The following is a 22855-nucleotide window of genomic DNA, read 5'->3' on the forward strand; positions in this document are numbered from 1 at the left end:
GAACAACAAAAAAGAAAGTAGATTAATAGTTATTTGGTGATGGGCAGTTATAGTTAAGAGGGAAGATGGGGCTTAAAGAAAAGGCTTTAATCCAGATCTTTGTATTCCCTACAGTGGCTAGCACAGAACAGAATAATTCCTAAAACATTTAATAAAAAAATAAAAGAAAATGAATCTACAAGCTTAAACTACTATAACGGAAATGAAATGAAAAACTGATAAAACTAAGAGTTTTAAAGACAAATCAATTATACACAAACTTGAGAAAAGATCACTCAAAAGCTTTAGGACCCTAGGGAAATATCAAGCCAACACATATGTGATTAGATTCCAAAAAAAGGGGCGGGGGAGAAAGAAAGAATGAGGGAAAAGTAATTTTGAAAAACTAAAGGCTAGAAACTTCTAAAAGTTAGTAAAAATAATCATTTGCACTCCACAAAAATCCATAGACTGTATGCAGAATAAACCCAAATAAAAACATATGTGAACCTATCATGATGAAACTGTTAAAATCCATAAGCTAAATAGAAAATGATGAAAGCATTAGATTTAAAAAAAATTCTGCAGAAAAATAAGAATGAGCATAGTAGTTAGATTTTAATCTGAAAATCGAGAGTAAAATCAGTAGAATAGCTTTTTAAAAGTTTAAAGGAAAAAGAGTCAAGGCATAAATTTAGAAATATTATTTAAAATGAAGACAAACTAAATATTCTAAGAGATAAGCAAAAAAAGTGAATTCATCACTGGCATATTATCACTATAAGAAATGCTAAAGAAAGATCTTTAGGCTAAAAATAAGTGGCATCGGATGACAAACTACATCCACAGAAAAGAATGAAGAAGACCAAAAGAGACATTAGACTATTTAAATAAAAATATTATACTACTATATGGGAGATTTATAATATCTTTATTTGTATAAATATGACAGTAATAGCATCAAGCATGTGGTTAATGGTAACTATAATATTATTAAGTATGTTTGTTTAACTCAAAGTAGTAAAATATAATGTCTATTCAGATTGTGATAGATTAAAATGTATATTACAACATCCCTAGAGCATCCAGTAATATAAATGAGTACATAAACAATGCATATGGATCAATGCATAAACAAATGAAGCATGCATAACCCCAGAGTCACTTCTAGAACTATACTATAGGAGTGAAAAGTAAGTGTTTTTTTTTCTCAATATTTGATAAAACTACACAAAAAGCCAGTAATAATGTAGAAGAGGTGGTTGACACGGGCAACCACTTGTCCTAAAGACATTCAAAGAATATATATTCTCAAATAGCTGAATACACATTTATTTCACATATAAAATGTTGTTCAAGTTAAACTACATATTAACTCAAAAGACTTCTTTCAATAAAGATTCAAAGGTTAAAATTAATTTGGTATGTTCTGCAGCCACAGTGAAATTAAATTAGAAATCAAAATTAACCATAGAACACTTTCAAGTAATTATAGATAAATCAATACATGAGATAGATATCATCCAACAGTCCATGCATACTATGTAAAACTATGCACAGACTTCCAAAATGTTTGCACCAAAACAAACTCATACTTTGATTCTAATTTTTATTTTTAATTATATTTTATTTAACTTAATTGATTAATTAATTAATTAATTAATTTAAATTTTGACCAGAAAGGAGGAGAGATAGAGAGAGGGAAAGTGAGAAAAGAAGCTGCCAGGTACGGAATTGGAACCGTGGTCTTCCATGTGGGAGTCCAGCACCCTTAACCACCATGCTGCCTTCTGGCCCCTGATTCCATATTTTTACAATTTTTTTTTTTTACTTTTATTTTATTTCTTTTATGAGATAGAAAACATGTGGGGTGGAGGATGATACCCCTGACAGGTCTTAATCATGGCAGAATTCTCTTCACCTAGCCCTGCAGGCAGTCAGACTCTTGGACCAGCATGCCTGGTATGTTTCAGGTCAATTCAAGATCTGAATCTGAAGTCAGCCCGTGGTATCCAGCAGCACTGAAAAATACACTACTACCTATGTCACTCTCGCTGGACCTCAAACTTTATGAAGTAGTCTCATATTACTAATGATAACCCAACGTTCAAAAAATAAATTATGAAGGATTTTACAGAAATTTAAAGTGAAGGCTAACGAAAACATGCCATCCCTACTTTAATTAATGTGATGCAGCTGACACTGTGCTAAGAGTACAATGAATATTTCCAACTGTTGATATTTGGGAAGGAGATTCTACTTCCTAAAATGAATAACTTATGTTTCTATTTTGGGCACTAGAATAAAAAAAGCAAATTAAATAGGATGAGATAAAAAAAAAAAAAAAAAAAGGAAAAGAATTATTAAAGTGAAAGACAATAAATTACATAAGAGATGAAAACCTTACGAATACTAAAGAGCCAAAGTTAGTTTTGTGATGAGATAAATAAAATTTGGTAGCTCCAGAAAGATTTGAGATTTTGAAATTTCAAATCATGCAAAAATTAAGATAAGGTCATACTGAAATTGGATTTTATCGAGACAAAAATGGATTAGAAGTTGAAGATTAAATGTAGAACTAGAGCTAAACATCTGGAACAATCTATTTCTATTCTTTTCCAGTTGTAATAACAAGTGAAATAAAAAAAATAGATTATACGTTCTAGAATGATTACTTGATTATTGTGAATCATATCATTTCAATACAAATGTTTCATCTTATTTGCTATACATCTTAGGCTAAATTTAACTACAATTTGGCACAAAAAAGAAAAGCCAAAACATGACTGGGACCTAACAGCGACAGCATATGGGGAAATCATTGGAATTCAATGAAGCCAAATCTCCCGCATATAATGTTATGCCTTACATGTAAATTAAACTAATTAGCCTGAAAAAGTTAATGCACCTTCCAGAGGCACTGTTCTTAATAGTGAAGAACAGTTTATGAACTGGGTGAATCTGGTTCATAAAGTCTAAGAGCCTTAAGATTGTCTAGTCTATACATCTTTATTTTTACAGTTTAGGATTTTGAGACAGCGAATTTGTAAGTTTTCAGTTTATCAATTGTCAATAGAATAATCCACCTAATTCAGTTTCCAATTTACTATAGCTTAACATTTCAAAGCCAGTTAAATAATGTTTATTTAATTTATGTCAAAAATAAACCTCTTGAATAGATTTAATTATGTAATTTTCTACTGTAAAGATCGATCGTCTTTGGGCTGACTGTGGTGCAGCATTAAAGCAATGCTCAAGAAAACCCAGATCAACATGGCACCCGGGGTTTGAATCTTTGTCCAGTCTGCCTGAAACAGGACAGGCAAGCTAGTGCCCAGGATCCCATGGGGAGGAGGGTTGGAGGAAGGAGATTGTGATATCACCAGACCTGTGGAGGGTACTCATATTTCCCTTCCTCTCTTTCTCACCCTCTCTTACATTTTGTCTCTCACTCTAAAATGTTTTCATGCCCTCTGTCAAGACAAAAGGAGAGGGGTCAGCAGGTGTCATGGAGATTAAGATGCTGAACTACCACATGGCTGATCATGACTCGAGGTCCATATGAATGAAATCAAATAAAATGATTCTAAAAAAAAGAAGAAAGGCCCAAATTGAAAGCTTTGATAGTCTTTTGCACAGTTACTTGGCCTCCATTTATTTTATCACATTGTCTTCTCATCTTTGGCATCTAGAAGAAACTGCTTTTGTGGTGTTTATAAGATTTACTATTATATGAAGAAATAGAAAATTGATGTTTCCTCTTGAACTCTATATCAAAATTGTAACTAAATAATATTATATTTTTTCTGCATGTATAATTCATTGGTATATTTTTCAAAAGACATTTAAAAGAAGTTAGTAGGATAAAATTATAATATATGCTCTCCAACATTGAAAATATGAGTGAATCTAAGACTTACATATAAATTAGGTAATTACCATAACATTGACGGTCTCTACCCATATAGTCAGTATGTGTTCCTGGAAGCTATTTTCTGAATGTGAATCAGAATAATTTGAAGTTATGATTGAACTAATGCTACTGGTTTACTTACTTAATAACATATCTTAATTCATAAAATGATGCCAACCTTTGTCTTACAGTCTCACTATAATTCCATTAACTCTATTATGTATTTATGATATTCCTAAATCTATCCGATGTTCTAGGACTTGAAGATACAGTGAAGGCAAACATAGTCCCATCTCTCGAGGAATCTAGTACGAACTATTTATTTTCTGAATTCCTATATCAACCATACATTACCTTATTTGTCCTATTTGTCATACATCTCCAACGGATTGCAAGCTCTCTCAACAGAGTATTAACATTTTATATCTTCATCACTTAAAAAGAACTTAGTGTATTACTGTGAATAATTTATGTTTGATAGTAAAATCAATATATTTATTTAGATTTTTGTTCTTAATTTAGTAAAAACATTTTTTAATTTTGGCAAAATAGATTAAAATTAAGGTAAAAGCATAAAATATATATCTATGTATATAAACTTTAAAGTGTACATATAGACTTCAGTTAATCAAATGTATTGTAGGTATTTTATTTACATTATGAAGATTTTACATTATTTTATTAAATAAATTAAAATAAAACGTTAAGCCAATTCTAATTGAAGGCCTAAGATAGTCTTGTAGTGTATCCAAGATCAATTGTTCTATTGTACTTTTGCTTTTAATGTAAATGTTATATACAAGGTAGGAAAATTTAAGTTATTGACAACCTCTGGGTGGAGATAATTTCTCACTTTCCACACTCTGTCTTACTTTGTCTTTCTCTGGTAGTGCACGTATACTATGGCAAAAACCTAGAAAAGAAGAAAAATAAGATACAGAACAATTGTTGACAAAAAAAAATAAACTGTATGCATTCATAAATGAATGGGGTCATGAACCAAATTAGTCTACAATGACCCGCATACACCACGGTGATCCCTTAAGATTATAATAGAGCTGACAAATTCCTACCAGTTACTGACATTGCACCCATTGAAATGTCATAATGCAATGCATTATTTGCTTGTTTGTGGTGAAGCTAGCATAAACCAACTTACTATACTGCCAAGCATATAAAAATATAAAACATCTAATTATATACAATATGTAATACTTGATAATAATAATTAACAACCACATTATTGTTTTACACATTTCTATACTATACTTTTTATTACTGTTTTAGATTGCATACCTTCTAATTATTAAAAAAAAAACACAAAGTTTATGGGTTGGTCCTGTAGCACAGTGGTTAAGTGCTGTGATTAGGGTTCTGGATCCCATGTGGCTAATCAGAGTTTAAATCCCAGCCCAAGGAGCTTGAAAAACACAGAGCACATGTACATGGGTGCCCCAAATCCTGATGACTCATGGGCTCTCTTTCACTCATGGTCTCTAGCTACTGTACATGTCCTTTGGCAATCAAGATAAACAAATAGATATAGATAGATAGATGATAGATAGATAGATAATTTTTAAAAAATTAAAATAAAAATTGGGACAAGCAGATGGCAGAATGGTTACAGTCCCCTGCGTAGTTGACTGTGGTTTGAGTCCTGGATCCGGTGGCTTAAAACTCACACCAGGTACATGTGTGTGTGCCCATAATCTCAAGAGGAAAATGGAGGAGAAGGGATTGTGGTGTGGCCATCCCTCTTGAGGAATGATTTCTTACTTTCCATCTTTCTATCTTTCTATCTCTCTGTAAATCTCAAGAAGAGAATGGAGGAGAATTGTGGAGTGGCCATCCCCCGGGGTGTGTGTAGGGGAGTGATTTCTTAGATTTTATCTCTCTGCCTTTCTCTGTCTTTCTGGTGAGTTCATGCACTCTATAGTAAAAATCTCTCTGTAAAATATATATATATATATGTATATATAGATATCTATATATCTATATATACATATTATATATATTTAACAAAGTAAATGCTACTCTGTTATGTTTTACTGGCAACAGCCTCATAAATTACCCCTTTACTGAATCTTTGGATTGCTACATTTTCTCTCGTGCTGAATTTAATCTTATGTTTGTTTTTCATCCTGGACCTTCCAGTGGGATAAGATGTAGAGGTGGAAGATAGTAATATTGATGATTTTGCTTTGTACAGTTAAAGGCTAATGTCTCTGTTTGTGTCTTAGTTTTTTTAAAAAAGATAATTTTATTATATATTTTAATTTGAACAGAGAGGGACACACAGAGAGAGAGAGAGAGTGAAAAAACAAGTCTCCAGGCCTGGGACTCAAATCATGCTTGGCCATGTGAGAATCCAGCACCCTTAATCATCATGCCACCTGCTGCTCATCAAAACATTTTTAAAAGTGGAAACCAGCAGTTAACGTAATGGCTATGTCGCTGAACTCCCACATAGTCGACCGTGGTTCATGTCCCAGACCCGGTGGCTTAAAATTCATGCGGGGCACATGTGCGTGCGTGCCCAAGATCCCGACAGGAGAATGGAGGAGAAGGGATTGTGGTGTGACCATCCCTCCTGGGGAATGATTTCTCACTTTCTGTCTCTATGTCTCTCTCTGTCTGTTTGGCGAGCGCACACGTCCTATAGCATAAACCTCTCCAAAAAAAGTTTTTTTAAAGTAAAAAATTAAATTAAAAATAGAAAAATATTTAAAAAATGAGAATAAAAAATATTTTTGACAACTGAACAATGTATATTTTAAGCTAAGCACTGTTAAGAGCCACAATTTTTTAAAATCAAAAAGTGTATGAAGTAAAAATGTTACAACATTCTAATTTTAATTTATCATTGAAGAAAGAAATGTTTCCTTTTTTTAAAAAAAAAATGTAGCCCCTTTCTCCATTTCTCAGTCTTACTTAATGTTTCTATTACCTTGCATATAATGCTTCACTTATTTTATTTATTATATAACTGAAAAAATACTATTCATCTTCACCAATCATGCAATGGCTGACACTTGTAAAAATTCTTCATTGACTTCCTTAGTTTCTGCCCTCCTATGTTGCACAGGTGATATTTTAGTAATAACAGTTTAAACTACAATTTTATTTTTAGTTTGTCTCAGTGTATAGTGAGCTTATATAAGGTAAATAATTTTGTGCATATCAATCTGTCTTCCTCATCTACTGCACACCATAGGTTAATGCCTAAGGATAACCCAATATAGTGATAGGCATTTTCTCTTTACTCCAGGGCACATGTATTTGCCAGAGAGATGGAGGGGCTGGGGAGAGGGAGCAAGTACTTTCCATGCAGTGTGGTCCCACCACAGTCCCTTTTCCACTTCTCCATCCTGTCAGCATCTCGGGCACTCATGCACTAGAGCCCAACATGCTTATTTTTTTAAGAATTATTTAATTTAGTATTTATTATTATTATCATCATTATTATTATAGAGTATGTATGCTTACCAGAGAGAGAGAAGAGAAAGAGAGGGATAAGGAAAATGCAGTGAGCCACCAGGTCCAGCAATTGGACCCCGGTCAGTCATGTGGGAGTCCAGCACCTTAACCGCCATGACACCTGTTGACACCATTCCACCATGTTTTTCAAGCTGCTGAGGATGGGTATGTAGGAACTTTCTTCTCTAACCACTAGACCATGAGTTGACCTTAATCATAAGATTTTTTTTTTTACTTTGTGTATATATATATATATACACTTGTACCTGGCAAATTCACACATACACATATACATACAATATATTCAAATTTTCTTCATTTCTTATATATACACCCAGGTATACACACACAGAATGCATACATATGAATATGCATGAGAAATAAAAAAAGTATTTGTTAATTTATTAGGTAAAATAAAAATGGAGCCAGAGAACCACCAAGTACAATGACTATGAAGGTATTTATATTTCTTTGCCCTAGGCCACGACTGGGAAAGTAAGTAGATTTCAGGATGAAATAAATCACTTCATAAATTCCTGTTTTGGAAAGCTAGATCATAAATTTAGAATTAAACATCATTTGGAAGACAAGAGACAACTTTAAATTATGATTAAAAGAGACAACACAAAAGTAGTATATAACTCATAGTAACAGTTAACAAATTAATTTTATGAACTTTAGTTTCATATCTTGGTTATACAATGAAAGATTAAGTCTAACAAGTTATAAGGAGGGAGTCACTCCAAAATGACTTCATTTATCCATTCATTACTCAAATAACTAAATGAATATTGAAGAGTGACCCAATCAAAAGAATAATAAATCATGTTCAAGGACAGCATAAATGCAAACTTTTAATGTAACGAATAAAAAGTTACATAGTCATTATTTGGGAAAAAATCTTACAAGAAAAAATTAAATCCCCTACTTAAAAAAAAAAAATCAAAAGTTTAAGATTGATAAAACGCTACTGTACCAGGAGCAAATATCCAGACTTTGGAAACTTTTATTTTCCATGTCTTAGGTGTGAGTTATGACATTGATAGTTTTACAAGGGACTTTAAAATGATCATGGAAAGGTAGAATTAAAGTAGAAGCTTATTTCGGTGCAAAACCTTTTTGAAATCTATATATAGTTTTTCATAAACATATTTTCTATCAACTTTTTGAAGACCCTTTTTATAACACTCACAATAAAAATTCCAGGTCTAGGCAGTGGTACAACAGTAAAACGTGCTCTGTGAGACTGACCCGCACAGAAAGGTTCTGGGATCACACCTAGAGACTCCTGTGAGTGTACGAGGCAGGTATTGACCATGATCAGGGCAAATAAGGCTGGGATGGATTGCAGCATGGAGGTCCTGTTGAGAGTGTGTGCTCTCTCTCTCTCTCTCTCACTCATGAAAGAAATACATATACTTTTAAAATAATCTTCAGAAAATCCACACACTTATCTATTCTATGCTTGATTTAACAACCCCTGAAATATTTATGTTCAGTTATGTTCATCAGGTTGTAACAAAGTGACAAAACGTGCATAAAATATCTGACATCTATTCTGAGGAAGGATTCTGGAATTCATGTTTTGTGAAAACTAATACAAGGAGCAAAAGTAAGTTTTGCCTAAAAAAGGAGACAGATGGGGAATTTAATAACTAAATCAAATATATGAAAAGTTTGGTATTATGGGATATCTTGTATAATATTGCCTAATGCCTTAACAAATGTTAAAAATATAAAGTCTCTAGGACCAGCAAATAGCATAATGTCTACGACACTGGACTCCCCTATAGTCGACCATGGTTTGAGCCCTGGACTCAGTGGCTTAAATTTGCACTGGGCACATGTGCGTGCATGCACAAAATCCCAAGAGGAGAATGGAGGAGAAGAGATTGTGGTGTGACTATCCCCGGTGGGGGTTGATTTCTTGCTTTCTGTCTCTCTGTCTCTCTCTGTCTTTCTGGTGAGTGCCCGTGCCCTATAGCACACACCTCTCCAAAAAATCATAAATAAATGTAAAGTCTCACATTATCAGCTCAATCACAAATAGTGTTTATTACATTCCATCTGGGTCTACAGAGATGTTTAAGAAGTAAACTTGCACTGCCAGCACTGCTTCCCCATTACCAGATATTGATTTTCTTCACTTCCTTAAAGTCTCATATTCTGTATATGTAGAATAATATTAGGGTGTCCTTCAATGATTTTTTTCTCAGCTATGTTTTAAATTGGGCGCTGATAGGACTTACAGATGGTTTTGTGGTTACATTGCTGGACTCCCATGTAATTAACCATGGTTTGAGGCCCAGATCTGAGGCATAAAACTCACACCGGGCACATGTATATGCATGGCCAAAATCCTGAGAGGAGAACAGATGAGATGGGATTGAGGCATGACCATGACGCCTGGGGGTGATTTCTCAATTTCTGTCTCTCCAGCAAGTGCATGCACCCTATAGCAAAAACATCTCTAACAACAATATGGGCGATTTCATGGTGCAGCACTAAGCACTGCTCAAGAGAAGTCAGATGCACTTGATTATTATTGTTTGAATTCCTGCACTGGTCAGCCTGAAATATGCCAGGCATGTACTCGAGTGTTCAAGATTCCAGGAGCCGCAGTACTTGACAAAAATGGTTGTGGCATAACCACACTCTGAAGAAGGTGCTCTTCTTTCTCTATGCCTCTCTCTTATGATCATGTGTGTGTGGACGCGCTTTATCATGAATAAATACACAAATTTTGAACAGGAAATGAAAAGTACATTTCTCTTTTATAATTTTATTTTATTCTTATTTTTTCTCCTTATTTATATTTTTGTCATGACCAAATGCTATTGGGTCATTGGAAAAGTCATGACACATTTTTGCATAGAAAAATACATCATGGCTTTTCCCATGATCCAATATTTTAAATCAGATTTATTTTTCTTGCAGTAATTTTATAAATATCTTCCATTTTTTTCACTTAGCTTTTTATGATGCATTGTCTAGCTTTGGAGAGCTCTTTGCACTATGGTGGGTCTGTAGGAGTGTGAGACTATCTTTAGAGTTTATAGCTAACAGTCATGGTTAATTTCTCATTTCATTAACAATTGAGATATATTCATTTGTTTGAATATTTTTTCTTCTTACTTGAGAAATGAGGATAAAACAAACTACTCTGTTAAAATAAAAGTATTAATATAAGTACTCCAATTTTTGTTAATGCTTTGAAGATTTTATCTTTCTATATGAAGTTAAAGTACTGACACAGGCGGAAATCTCTGAGATCCTAATAAATAAAGGAATCCACCCTAAGACATGTTTTGACATGTCTGGTTGGCCAGGCTGAGACATGCCTGATGCAAAAACATAGAAATTCCTCATTTGCTGTCTCAAGCTTAGTCTTGGACCAGACCACTGTGCAGATTAAAGTAGGATGAAGACCACCACTGCAGGAGAGGTCAGGTGAGACAAAACATCCAAATGTCTTCAGTTTGAGCCCACTATTAATTTTCGGGGCATTACTCCAGGGAGCAAGCAATGTGAGAATGGTGTTAGAGAAGGAGTTTAGCACCCCTGGAAGATCAACTGAAAAAGCTTGAGGTTAAAGTATCCCTGTACTTGGAAAATGTTATAAGGTATAAGACAAAATAGAAAAGAAGAAAGTAACCAACCCCATATAAAAGCACAGCATAGCCCTAATAAAAAATTAAAACAAGAAAAAAAAATCAGAAAGAAAATTTCTTCTAATCATGTGTAAAAAACACGTGTAAAAAGAACATGATTAGAAGAAATTTACACATATGGACATACATATACAGGTGCATATATTACATGTGTACTGTTGATTATACATGCTTCACATATGTTTTATGTATGTGTCATAAGTAACTAACATCTGTAATACATATATTCTATAATATACAAAACATGTTACTTATATTATTTATTATATGTACTTAAGATTGTAACTTTATTTACTTTTGTGCATGCTAATTTTTTAAAATTCTACATATAAGCTAATTGATTTTTTAAAATATTTTAATAGATTAGCCAATTATCCATAATGCATTGTTCAATTTTTAAGTTGTTGCCTTTTTTCCAGTAGTTTCTCTTTTTTAATTGATGCCTTTTTGTCTTAATTGTTGGGGGTGGGGTATACACTTACTAGAGAGAGCAAGAAAGAATTAACTCCTAATGGGGCATGGTTGCGCCACAATCCCATTCCTCCATTTTCTCAGCCCATCAGCATTTTGGCTGCACACACATATGCATCTATCTAGTTTATTCTAACCATCAGGGCAAGAATTTGAATCTCAAGTCAGCCATGAGGGATCTGGCTCCCGTAAGCACTGGGCTATTCTTGTAATTGATTTCTAGCTTGGTATCATTTATATCAGAAATATGCTGTTCATGATTCTAACTTTCAAAATGCAGAAGTTCCTTTATAGACAATCATAAGGTTTAAAATGGTACATTATTTATAAAATAATTGAGTAGCAAATTCTTACCTTCTATATTCAGGCTGTTTGGGTTCCTTGTTTCATTAACTTTTTAAAAATAATTTTTAATTTTATTTGTTATTATTATTTTAAAATTTTGTTATAAGGTACATATGCTCACCAGAAAGACAGACAGAGAGAGAGAGAGAGAGAGAGAGAGAGAGAGAAAGAGAGAGAGAGAAAGCAAGAAAGCAAGAAAGGAAGCCGCTGGGTCTGTGATTCAAATTGCAGTCAGCCTTGTGGGAGTCCAGTGCTTTAACCACCATGCCACTTGCTGTCCCCCTCATTAACTTTTGACCAAGGTGTACTGACATCCTCCATTGATAGTAGATTCATCTATCGTTCTCTTTACTTTTTATAAGAACATCTATGCCATTGTTTGGGGTTATTATTAAATTCATTTTTTAATATATAATATCTTTTCATTGGTCTGAGAGTAGGTAGCAGTAAATATTTGTTACTATGTATAGTAATTCTTTTGTTTTTAAGTACATTTATTTGGATTTTGATAAAGCAACACTGGTTTGAAAAGGTCTTATGACTGTAGTGCAATAGACCTAGAACATGTATTAATAATAAAAATAAGAAAATTACCAAGTTTTAGCGCCAACAGATGCCATAGTGGTTAAGGCACTGGACTCCCACGTGACTGACCATGGTTCGGTCTTGGACTCAGCAGTTTTTAATTGCCCATAATTGCAAGAGGAAAATAGAGGAGAAGGGATTGTGGCATGGTTATCCCCCTTGGGGGATGATTTCTCACTTTCTCTCTCCCTGTCACTCTCTGTGTCTCCAGAAAGTGCACATGCCCTATAGTAAAAATCTTTATTAAAAAAATAAAAAAGAAAAAGAAAATTAACAAGCCTTAAAATAAGAATATTCTTCCCATCATGTCTAGGACAGATGAAAGCTAAGAACAAGACTAATATATAAAAGGTAGCATGTAAAAATTAACTAATAGAAATATATATATTCATAAAATTTTAATAGCCAAAACATTTTTATGCATATAAGATCATCTTGAGAAATGATTCATCACAAAGAAAAGTAGATTATTTGAAAACTGGAAGAAGTAAGATCAATATAGGAATTAGCAAAACATCACATAGAATATCTAAAATAAATAAGAAAATCTAAATAACACATAAATCATAATTTTAAAACTATGGAAATGGGTAAGTGAAATTAAAAAAATATTGATGGAGCACTCTATTAAACTACTTGAAGATATAGCCCTAGGGTAGAGTGCATTATTATATTGGCATACTTTTTTTTTTTTAGAGAGAGATTTTTGCTATATGGCACATGTGCTTACTAGAGAGAAAGAGGGATAGAGAGAAATCACCCCTCTAGGGAGGATGACCATACCGCAATCCCTTCTCCTTCATTCGCTTCTCAGTATTTTGGGCACACATGCACACACACAATCCCAGCAAGAATTTCAAACCACTGGGTCTGGGACTTGAACCGCAGTCGGCCATGTGGGAGTACAGAGACATAAGAATTATGTCATCTGCTGGTCCTTTCATTAGTGTACTTTTGATGAGGTAAAAACAACCACAAAAGCACAGGTGTTACATGCATTTCATTGCTAATATCAGAAAATATAGATGGGATATTGATATTCCTTTTATGAAATTTAAGGGTTTTGAGAAATTTTTGATTAACGTTTCAATATATTACATGAGCTCTTAGGAAGAATATCTTTTATTCTAATCAGGGCACAATTTAAAATATGTATATTTATGTAAAGACATTAAATATCTTACCTATTTCACTTTTTCTCTTGTTATTATTTTATTTTAGCTGTGCTGGCTTATAGAAATAGGTTACCGACTGAGTCTGATCTTTACTCTTCTTTTACCTTGGAATAGTTGCTTTTTCTTGTACAGTTTTAATTTGCTTCCTGTATTTTACTGTTAATTATTTAATATGAAACATTCATGACTGTTATTTCTGCATTAAAGACTCCATTAAAAAACACTTAGGAAGTAAATGTTTTATATTCAAATGTTTTCTCTTTCAAGCAAATTATGAAAATAGCAACATGGTCTCTTTTCTTATACTACCATTGATGCATCCCTTTACTTTCTTCCCCATATAAATATGGAATATCTGAATATCGAATTTCTTTTCCTGTTGATCTAAACTGCTGTACCTCATTAAAAATTATATTATTGGCATGTTATATCGCTCTTATCTTATTTTTGGAGGTTGATTCCTCTAATAGCTCCTCTATATCCTATCTTTGAGAATATATTCTGCGTTTCCTCCCTGTCTTTCTGATCTCCCATCACACTCTATGGCACATTGTCTTCCTCCCCTCAGTCCTTCATTTTTCAAGGGAGTTACTGGTGCCCGGTTTTCTTTTTGCTTTTCTGTTTTCTAATGGCCTTGAAAAGTAGGGCTCAGCTGGCTGTTGGTGATATAAATGGTTGGATTTACTCTCTACATTTTTTCAGTCAGTGAGTTGAAAGTACTGTGAAAGGATTTATTCCATTCTATGAAAGAATACTGGATAATCCCTCAATTCAGTATGGACTCTTGAGCCTTTGCCAGTGCTAGAGGCAATTTAATATTTATCCTCCCATTGCCAACATGTAACCAGAACCTGCTCTTCAATTCTCACTCACCATAGCAGGACAAGAGGGAAGAGAGAAAAGTCTGCTTTGGTGACAGTGACAGAGAAGGATAATTACACAGAGACTTTAGTTAGAGCACATTTTTTTATGAATGACCTATTCTCACTAAGACTTTATCTTCTTTTGTTAGTTTTGTTTTATTTTATCCATATTCTAGATAATTATTTTATTGCAGAAGATACAAAAAGGCTATATTATTATATCAAACATGCTTTCAAATGTCAATTTATTAGACTGAAAACTTTATTTCTTGTTGATATTATAGGTCAGCTTCCGATCCATTTATGACTTGGGAATCAGGCCCATTCAATTCTGTGGATGTATGTTGGGAATATCAGACTCAAAGTTTTCTACTGATGGTTAAAAAAAATGCTGGGGGATTTGTGTGTGTGTGTGTGTGTGTGTGTGTGTGCGTGTGTGTGTAGAGAGAGATTGTTTTTACTATAGGACGCATATGCTTACCAGAGAAACAGAGACAGAGAGACAGAAAGCTAGAAATCAACCCCCAGAGGGGATGGCCTAATTCCTTCTCCTCCATTCTCCTCTCAGGATCTTGGGCACACATGCACACATGCCTGGCATGAGTTTGTAGCCACCAGGTCTGGGAGTTGAACTGCAGTCAACTACATGGGAGTCCGGCGATGTAACTGCAAGGGTGTTGGGGCCAGCAGGTGGCATGGTGTTTAAGGTGGTTAAGGCACTAGACTCCCACATGGCCAACTGCATATGAGTTCTGGACCCAATGGCTTGTTTTCTCACTTTCCCTTTCTCTCCCTCTGTTTCCTCTGGTGAATTAAAGTAATAATAATAATAACAAATAAAAATTAAATAACTCTTTTAAAAAAGATGGTGGTGTGAATACATCTTATCTGTACAGAGCTTTTTATCACCTGAACATTGTATTCTACTTTCATACATAGAACATTCTCAAATTTCTCCAAGAGAAATGGTAGAAAGTCCCACCCAGTCACTGATCATTACTCAGAGTTCATGTTTTCTAAGTTCCCTCAGATCCAGAAGCAAGTCCCTTTAACCCAGAATCCTATAATTTAAAAGGCAAATTATCTGATCCTCCCCAGAATGAACACTCAATATGTAGGGATCGAGCAGGCACAGGATACATGCAATAAATGCACCTATATGGAAAGGGAAAGAATGAGACACATAACATTGACTGGACAGCAATATAGGTACTGCTGAGAAGGGATTCCGTAAAAATCCCAGGTACACATACGAGAATGCTGGAAGTACACCTTGACCAAATTGATTCTTCCCATGGAATGGAAGTCATGTCCATGGTGATTTGAAAATTTCAGCTCAAACCTCAGAAAATGCCTCATTATTGCTCTTGTTGCCATTTCTTACCTGGGGAATGGAGAAAACACAGTTTTTAATGGATTCCCATTAGCCTTTCCTCTCCTGAAAGAAGATTGGGGCACAAGGGTATTTGGGAAAAGAGGGATCTTAAATAATCATGGACTTTCATAGATGAATTCATGATACTGGAGAATTCTCTGGAGGTTTTTTTTTTTTTTTTTTTTTTTTTTTTTTTTTTTTTTTTTAGAGGGGTTTTTTTTTTTTTTTTTTTTTTATATGGGAATATTTCCGGGGGTTTTTTTTTTTTTTTTTTTTTTTTTTTTTGAGAGAGAGTTTTTTGCTATAGGGTATGTGTACTCGCCAGAAAGACAGAGAGAGACAGAGAGAAAGAAAGTGAGAAATCATCCCTCAGGGATGATGACTATACCACAATCCCTTCTCCTCCATTCTCCTCTTGGGATCTTGGGCACGCACACATGCCTGGCATGAGTTTAAGTCACCAGGTTGTGGACACGAACTGCAGTTGACTACATGGGAGTCCAGCGACATAGCCATTACACCAACTACTAATCCCTCTTTCTTATAGTGTTTATGAGTAATTGTAGCTGAGAGCAAGACATCCTGAGATAGGGAGTGACTGCTGGGGACAATCACGGCTCTGTTGCAGTCTCTCCCTAAAAACAAGATGTCTTTCAACACTTTAGCCCAGCATCTCACATAACACCCAGAATGTGAAACTCAGCACAGGAAGTTTTCCTGGGCTTTTAAGCTGTAGTGCAAGAAGAGCACACAGAAGCAAAATTCCATCAACCCTATACAAGCAAGATTCCATCACCCCCAGGCAACTTTCCTGAGCCTGGAGAGCTATCTCATGACTCTTAGACTTCTGTTGTCCTTTGCTCCTCATCAGGAAATAATAAACCCACTCCATGTAACGTGCCATGTGCATGAATGTTCTATCTCATGTGTTAGCAACCAGTGTGCAGTGAAACTTGCTTCACAAATGGTTTCTTTGATCATCCTGCAAAAGCAATACAATCATCTGATCCATTTACTTTGTCCCCTAAAATTCATTTCTGAACATAGAAGTCAAGTATATTTTACCCGATGACTGGTCTCACAGCTCTCATTCTCTTTCTAGCTATTTGTTTGATGCTATTGGCATGGGGAGGTAGGAAGAGATGAGAGGGTGCTCTACTTTGATCTTTATGCTGGATCACTAAGTAAACCAAAACTATCCAAAATTATTCAACTGGCCTCTTTTCCATAAAATTCTATAGATAGTCTCCACCACTCTCAGAAGGCCTTAAATTTGTAGTTTCTCTAGTTCTTCTCATATCTTTACAGATCTGCCTGTGGACCGTAACTATGGTCTGTAGTTCTCTGTTTCGTCAGCATGTGAACCGCCTGCCAATTTATAGTACATGATTTTATATTGTCAGTCTCTTATATCTATCTGGTGACGGTGGTCTTCGTAATCGTTACCTTCCTGCAGGAGACATGAGAAATAATGCTATGAGAAGTAATTTAGATTTTTAATAGTGTAGCCCTTCACTTCTGTAACAATTTATTTCACAATCAGAATAGGCTAGACCATCCTATGGTAATAACCTGCCAAATCCCTGTGTCTTAATTCATGAAAGTTTTATTTATTAATCGCCTCACAGCTTTCCACAGCTTTTCTGCATTAAATGAATCTTCTGTGACTTCTTCCTTCTTGTAGCTATGCCATCTAACCATTGCTCAGTAGAAAAACATGAGAGGAAAAATGGAGTAGAGGCAACACATAGAATATTTTTACAGGCCCACCTAGAGGTTACTTGCTTCGATTTTCTTTGTATTCCATTACCCATAACTTAGTTAAGTGGTCACAAACTGACTTCCAGGAAATCTTGGCAAGGTGGTTTCCCTGTGTCTTAAAAGAAAATAAAGAGTGTGGTGAATTTTCTGACATATCTGCTTATTGGTGCATTGGGTAATCATGATAATTTTTGTTTCTCCCAAGCCAAGGGAAAAATTAAATCCATATTTGAAAAAAATTGGGGACCATCAGATTATGTAATGGTTACATCTCTGGACTCCCACATCACTGACTGTGGTTCTAGTCCTGGGCCCGGCAGCTTGAAACTCACGCCAGGAATGTGTGCTCAAAATCCTGAAAAGATAATGGTGAAGAAGGGATTGTGGCATGGCCATCCCCCAGAGGGGTGATTTCTAACTTCCTTTGTCTCTCCAGCTAGCACACGTGTCTTATAGCAAAAATTTATCAAAAAAGTTTTTTCTAGTGATTATTACCTATTCACTTATAAAGAAGTGATTTCCTGTTATTAAAGAATATAGTTGTGTCCTTAGACTAATCGCCTATGTCCTCTCACTTAGTATTTCCTTTATTATGTGTGAGTTTTTATAATTTCCGTATTTTTTCTTTTCTTCGATTTCCTACCCACACCCTTGTTCTTTACTGAAGTCATTAGAAGGGAGAACAGGGTCAGCGCATACTTTTGCTTCTGTTACATTGCAAGATTTATATCATTATTGCATCATGACTTGTTCTAGACAAGGCATATGAAATAGAAAATCAAATAAAAAGTGAAAAGAAAAAAATATGTCTTTTATTTAACCCACTCTTACATTTTTATCCAACTCTGACAACTTCAGGGTTTAACTGTAATATTCTGTTATTAATCAATAATTAATATCTCAGGATTTGTTCAATTTTAATCTTACTGAATACCCTGTCTCATCGTCCTCAGAATTTTTTTCTGTGCCAAAGGGACTTACCTCAGTGGTATTCTTTCTGTAACTGATAATCTAGTATCTGGTTGAAAAATGTGCTTTCCATAACTAATTAAGTCTGTTCAGTTTAGAATTGAGATCACTTTAATAAGGTGTCTGAGATAATGACTCTCTTTTTCTCATTGTTCTTTCCAAGGTATCCCACTACTTGCATGGCTTATTAGCTAATAAAAACATATTACTGTATCTGAAAGAATTACCACTTTACCTTTTAGATTCCATCTGAAGATACTTATACAATGAAAAAAAGTAAGGTTCTTAGAAAGTTATTGTATATTTTTCCTAAAACTTTTCTTTTAAATATCTAATCACATTAGATAACACTGTAGACTTTTGTTTAACTTTGCCAAAGCGCAAGTGTGCTTACTTGAGAGTGAGAGCAAGAGCAAGAGCAAGAGAAAGTGAGAAAGCATTCTCCATGGACAATTGTTGGGCCAAGTCCTTTCTCTTCCATTTCTTTCTTCTTTTGCTATTTTGGGCACGCATATACACATGCCCAGCATCTTTTTCAGGTCACTGGTCTAGGACGTGAACTGTACAGTCAGCCATGAGAGATCCAGTCACTTTAACAACCGCATCATGGGTGTGGTCCACACATTAAAATTTAAAACAATTCTTTTTTTTTTTCTGTCATAGACATAATGGCAACATATTTATGCACACTTAACTGCATACTGGTGTCAAGCCACGAGAAAAAGATTATCATCCTCTGTAATTTTTTTTTTTTTTTTTAAGATTTTTGCTATAGGGAACATCTGTTCGACAGAGAGAGACAGACTGTGAGACAGAAAGCAAGAAATCAGCCCTTGGGGTGATGACCATGCCACAATCCTTCTCCATTCTCCTCTTGGAATTTGGGGCACACAAGCACATGCACCCAGCATGAGTTTTAAGTCACTGAGTCCAGGACTCGAACTGCAGTCCACTACATGGGAGTTCAGTGATGTAACAATGCCATAACCTGCTGGTCCTCCTCTGTAAATTTTGAATGTATCTCTTAGTTATATCTTTAAAAAAATCTCGAAAATAAAAGATCTATATATATTTTGGGTAAAAATCCCCAAACAGTACCAGTGCATCTCACTTCCCTACTGTTGCACAAACAATACTGTGATATTACTATTCTAATCAGGATGTTATATACCACATCTATTAATTTCATATGATTATCATAACTGGGATGATAAAAATAGGAAATTTTATTCATGCTATTGCTCACTTTTGACAAAAATATAAATCACATTAAAAGAATCATGTAGAGAGAGACCAGCAGACGGTGTAATGTTTACATTGCTGGACTCTCACATAGTCAATCATGGTTTGAATCCCAGACCGAGCAGTTTAAAACTTACACCAGGCATGTGTGCATATGTGCCCAAGATCCCTAAAAGAGAAGGGATTGCAGTGTGGCCATCCTCCCAGGGACTGATTTTTCACTTTCTCTCTCTATGTCTTTGTCTGTCTCTCTGGCAAGCGCACACGCCCTATAGCAAAAATCTCTCTTAAAAAATAATCATATATATTCTACTTATAATTTAGACTTACTATCCTAAGCAATTACATATTTATTTTTTGGAGGGGAAAAAATTAATAAAATATAACTTAAAATGAGACATTTTATGTTGGTTTGATAAATAACAGTTTTCAAAAGTACTGATAAATATCTTCTTGCCATTATATTACATCATAACTTTCTAGGTAATTCTTAAGTTCTATCCTTGACTATTGTGTTATAATTTCATAGTAAACTCAAGTACCCTTGTTTGCTGAAATCTGGATTCTCACAATTTGATAAAGTCTGTTTATTCTTTCCTTAGTAGAAATGCATTATTCTGGATTTGTGCTGTATAAGTCAAGGTTTTCTAGAGAAACCAAACTAATAAAACTATAATAATATTCTCCAGAGAAACTTTCTCTGACTGAAAGGCCAAATTGTCTATAAAACTGATGAAATACTTTTCTTTATTTAAAGAAAAATAATTTATAAAAGTTCTTCCAGGTACAAACTCAAAAAAGAAATGTAGTATGGTTTGTTATACAAACATACTGAAGATTCAATATCTTTAATTGGATCACTATAAAGTTTTGAGACTTTACATTAAATCATAATCATTTATTCTTAGAAGAGTGACTCACAGGAGTCAGTCTTACTTAAACTTTTATATCATAACCTATGGAATGAATTTGAAATAAATTACTGGGATTGTTTTTTATCATAACCTATGGAATGAATTTGAAATAAAAGACTGGGATTGTTTAGGTGAAAAAACTTGAATATAATATATCCATTCTTTTTTTTTAATGCTTCAACTTTTATTTTCCATGGGTTTTTAAAGATATTTTTGCTACATAGCTTATGTATTTTTATTTTTAAAAGGATTATATTTTGTCATTTATATGAAGTTCAACATTGTAAAATTTTAAGGTGATATGCTTGGTTGTGTATCTATAACCTTTAAAAAGTTTAGAGTTTTTGGATTGTACACTATATGAGGTAAAATCAAGATTATATTAAAACTGCTTTCTGCAATAACTTTGCAGTGAGGCTTAAATGGCAAGTACTCTATTAAATGACATTTACTATAAAAACTAAGAGATTCATTTGAATTATATGGAAAACATAAGCCCCTGTGAGTTTGAGTATAACAAAGATTTCTGTATAGTTGAATGTCTAACATGGTAATCTACCCATTCTGAAAGCCTTCACATTGTTTCCCCTCAGAGATATTTTTATTCTACTCTGAGCTAAAAAATATCCTTTCTTATGCCCTAAGCTTACTTTTTTCTCCACTCCACATATCTACAGAAAAAAGATAGTTCAGGGACCCCTCCCAAGAAATTCTTCCTGATGCCTTCATCCTTTTTATTTATTTACTTATTTTAACTTATTTATTTACATTCATTCACTGTACATCAATGCAGTATACAAGCGAGATTTCTGATGACTTCATGCTAAAAAGGACAGACAATTCCCCTGAACTTCCAATTCTTTTTTTTGAAGAATTATTTATTATTATTATTATTATTATTATTATTATTAATCTAGGTCTGAGAATCAAACAGGAGTCTGCCCTGTGGGAGTCCAGCACCTTAACCACCACACCACAAGCTGCTGCCCCCACCAATTCTTAATTTCATCATTCACCTACTCTTTATGAGTCGATTAGTCGCTGAAATACACTGTTTTTTCCTTGGAGAGGTTTTTGCTATAGGGCATGTGCACTCACCAGAAAGACAGAGACAGTGAAATTCACTTTTAATATATGTGAGGCACTCGCCTCAGAACCCATCATCCAAAATTGTGCGACACCCCGTATTGCTTCTTATTAATGATATCAATCACTTAACACTTATCTAACTCGACACGCTACTTCTACAAATTCATCCCACACTTATTCCACATCATACAGCATTTCCAATGTAGGTTACTACAATAACATTAACATCAGTATGTAATGAGTGCGCATGTTACATACCCTTAGTGTTTGTGTTCTATGTGAATGTGCACAGATTTCCCTCTCTTTCTTTCACTCTCTCTGCTTTTCTCTTTCTGTCCCTCTCCCTAGTAGGTCCTCTGGTTATCCGCTGTGCATTAATCAAGTAAAAAGACCTCCAGCAGAGACCCAAACTTCAAATGTTAAGAGAGGAGAGGAAAATTGGGTATCTGGGCCCTAACTGCTCCTTGTGGTTACTTCACTGTGCTCAGTGCTTCATCCTGTCTATCTTCCCACACCACATTGTCCCAACAGTTCACAGTGGGAAGTTCTTTCTTTTCATGCTCTTGAGCTACAAACATCTAATTGAATCAGTATCTTTGTTGGTATTCTTTCTCTCTTCAGTCTGTCCTTGGTTTAAGAACCAAATGTTGATTCCTCAAGAGAACAGCTTACTCACACAATTTCCATTACTTCCTGTTTTATTTATTTATTTATTTATTTATTTATTTATTTATTTTTTAACGAATGAACTATGTAAGACCAGAACCTCAGATCACAGATTTAACCTAGGAGACTTGATATTGACTAAATAAAAAAGGCTGGGGTTTATTACTTGATCCATCACTGAGATGTCAGAAATAGACAAAATGAAACAAACAGGGAAGAAGCATCTGATATGACAGGATGATTTTGGTGCATGAATGTGAACTGTTCAGGGTGGTATGTATTCTCTTTCCCACTAGTATTGAGAAATGGGGGCAGGTTTTATGAATCTTTACTTTTTTTTTTTTTTTGGAGAGGTTTTTG

The sequence above is a fragment of the Tupaia chinensis genome, unplaced genomic scaffold (genome assembly GCF_000334495.1).
Source record: "Tupaia chinensis unplaced genomic scaffold, TupChi_1.0 Scaffold000405_1, whole genome shotgun sequence".
Classification (NCBI taxonomy): Eukaryota; Metazoa; Chordata; class Mammalia; order Scandentia; family Tupaiidae; genus Tupaia; species Tupaia belangeri.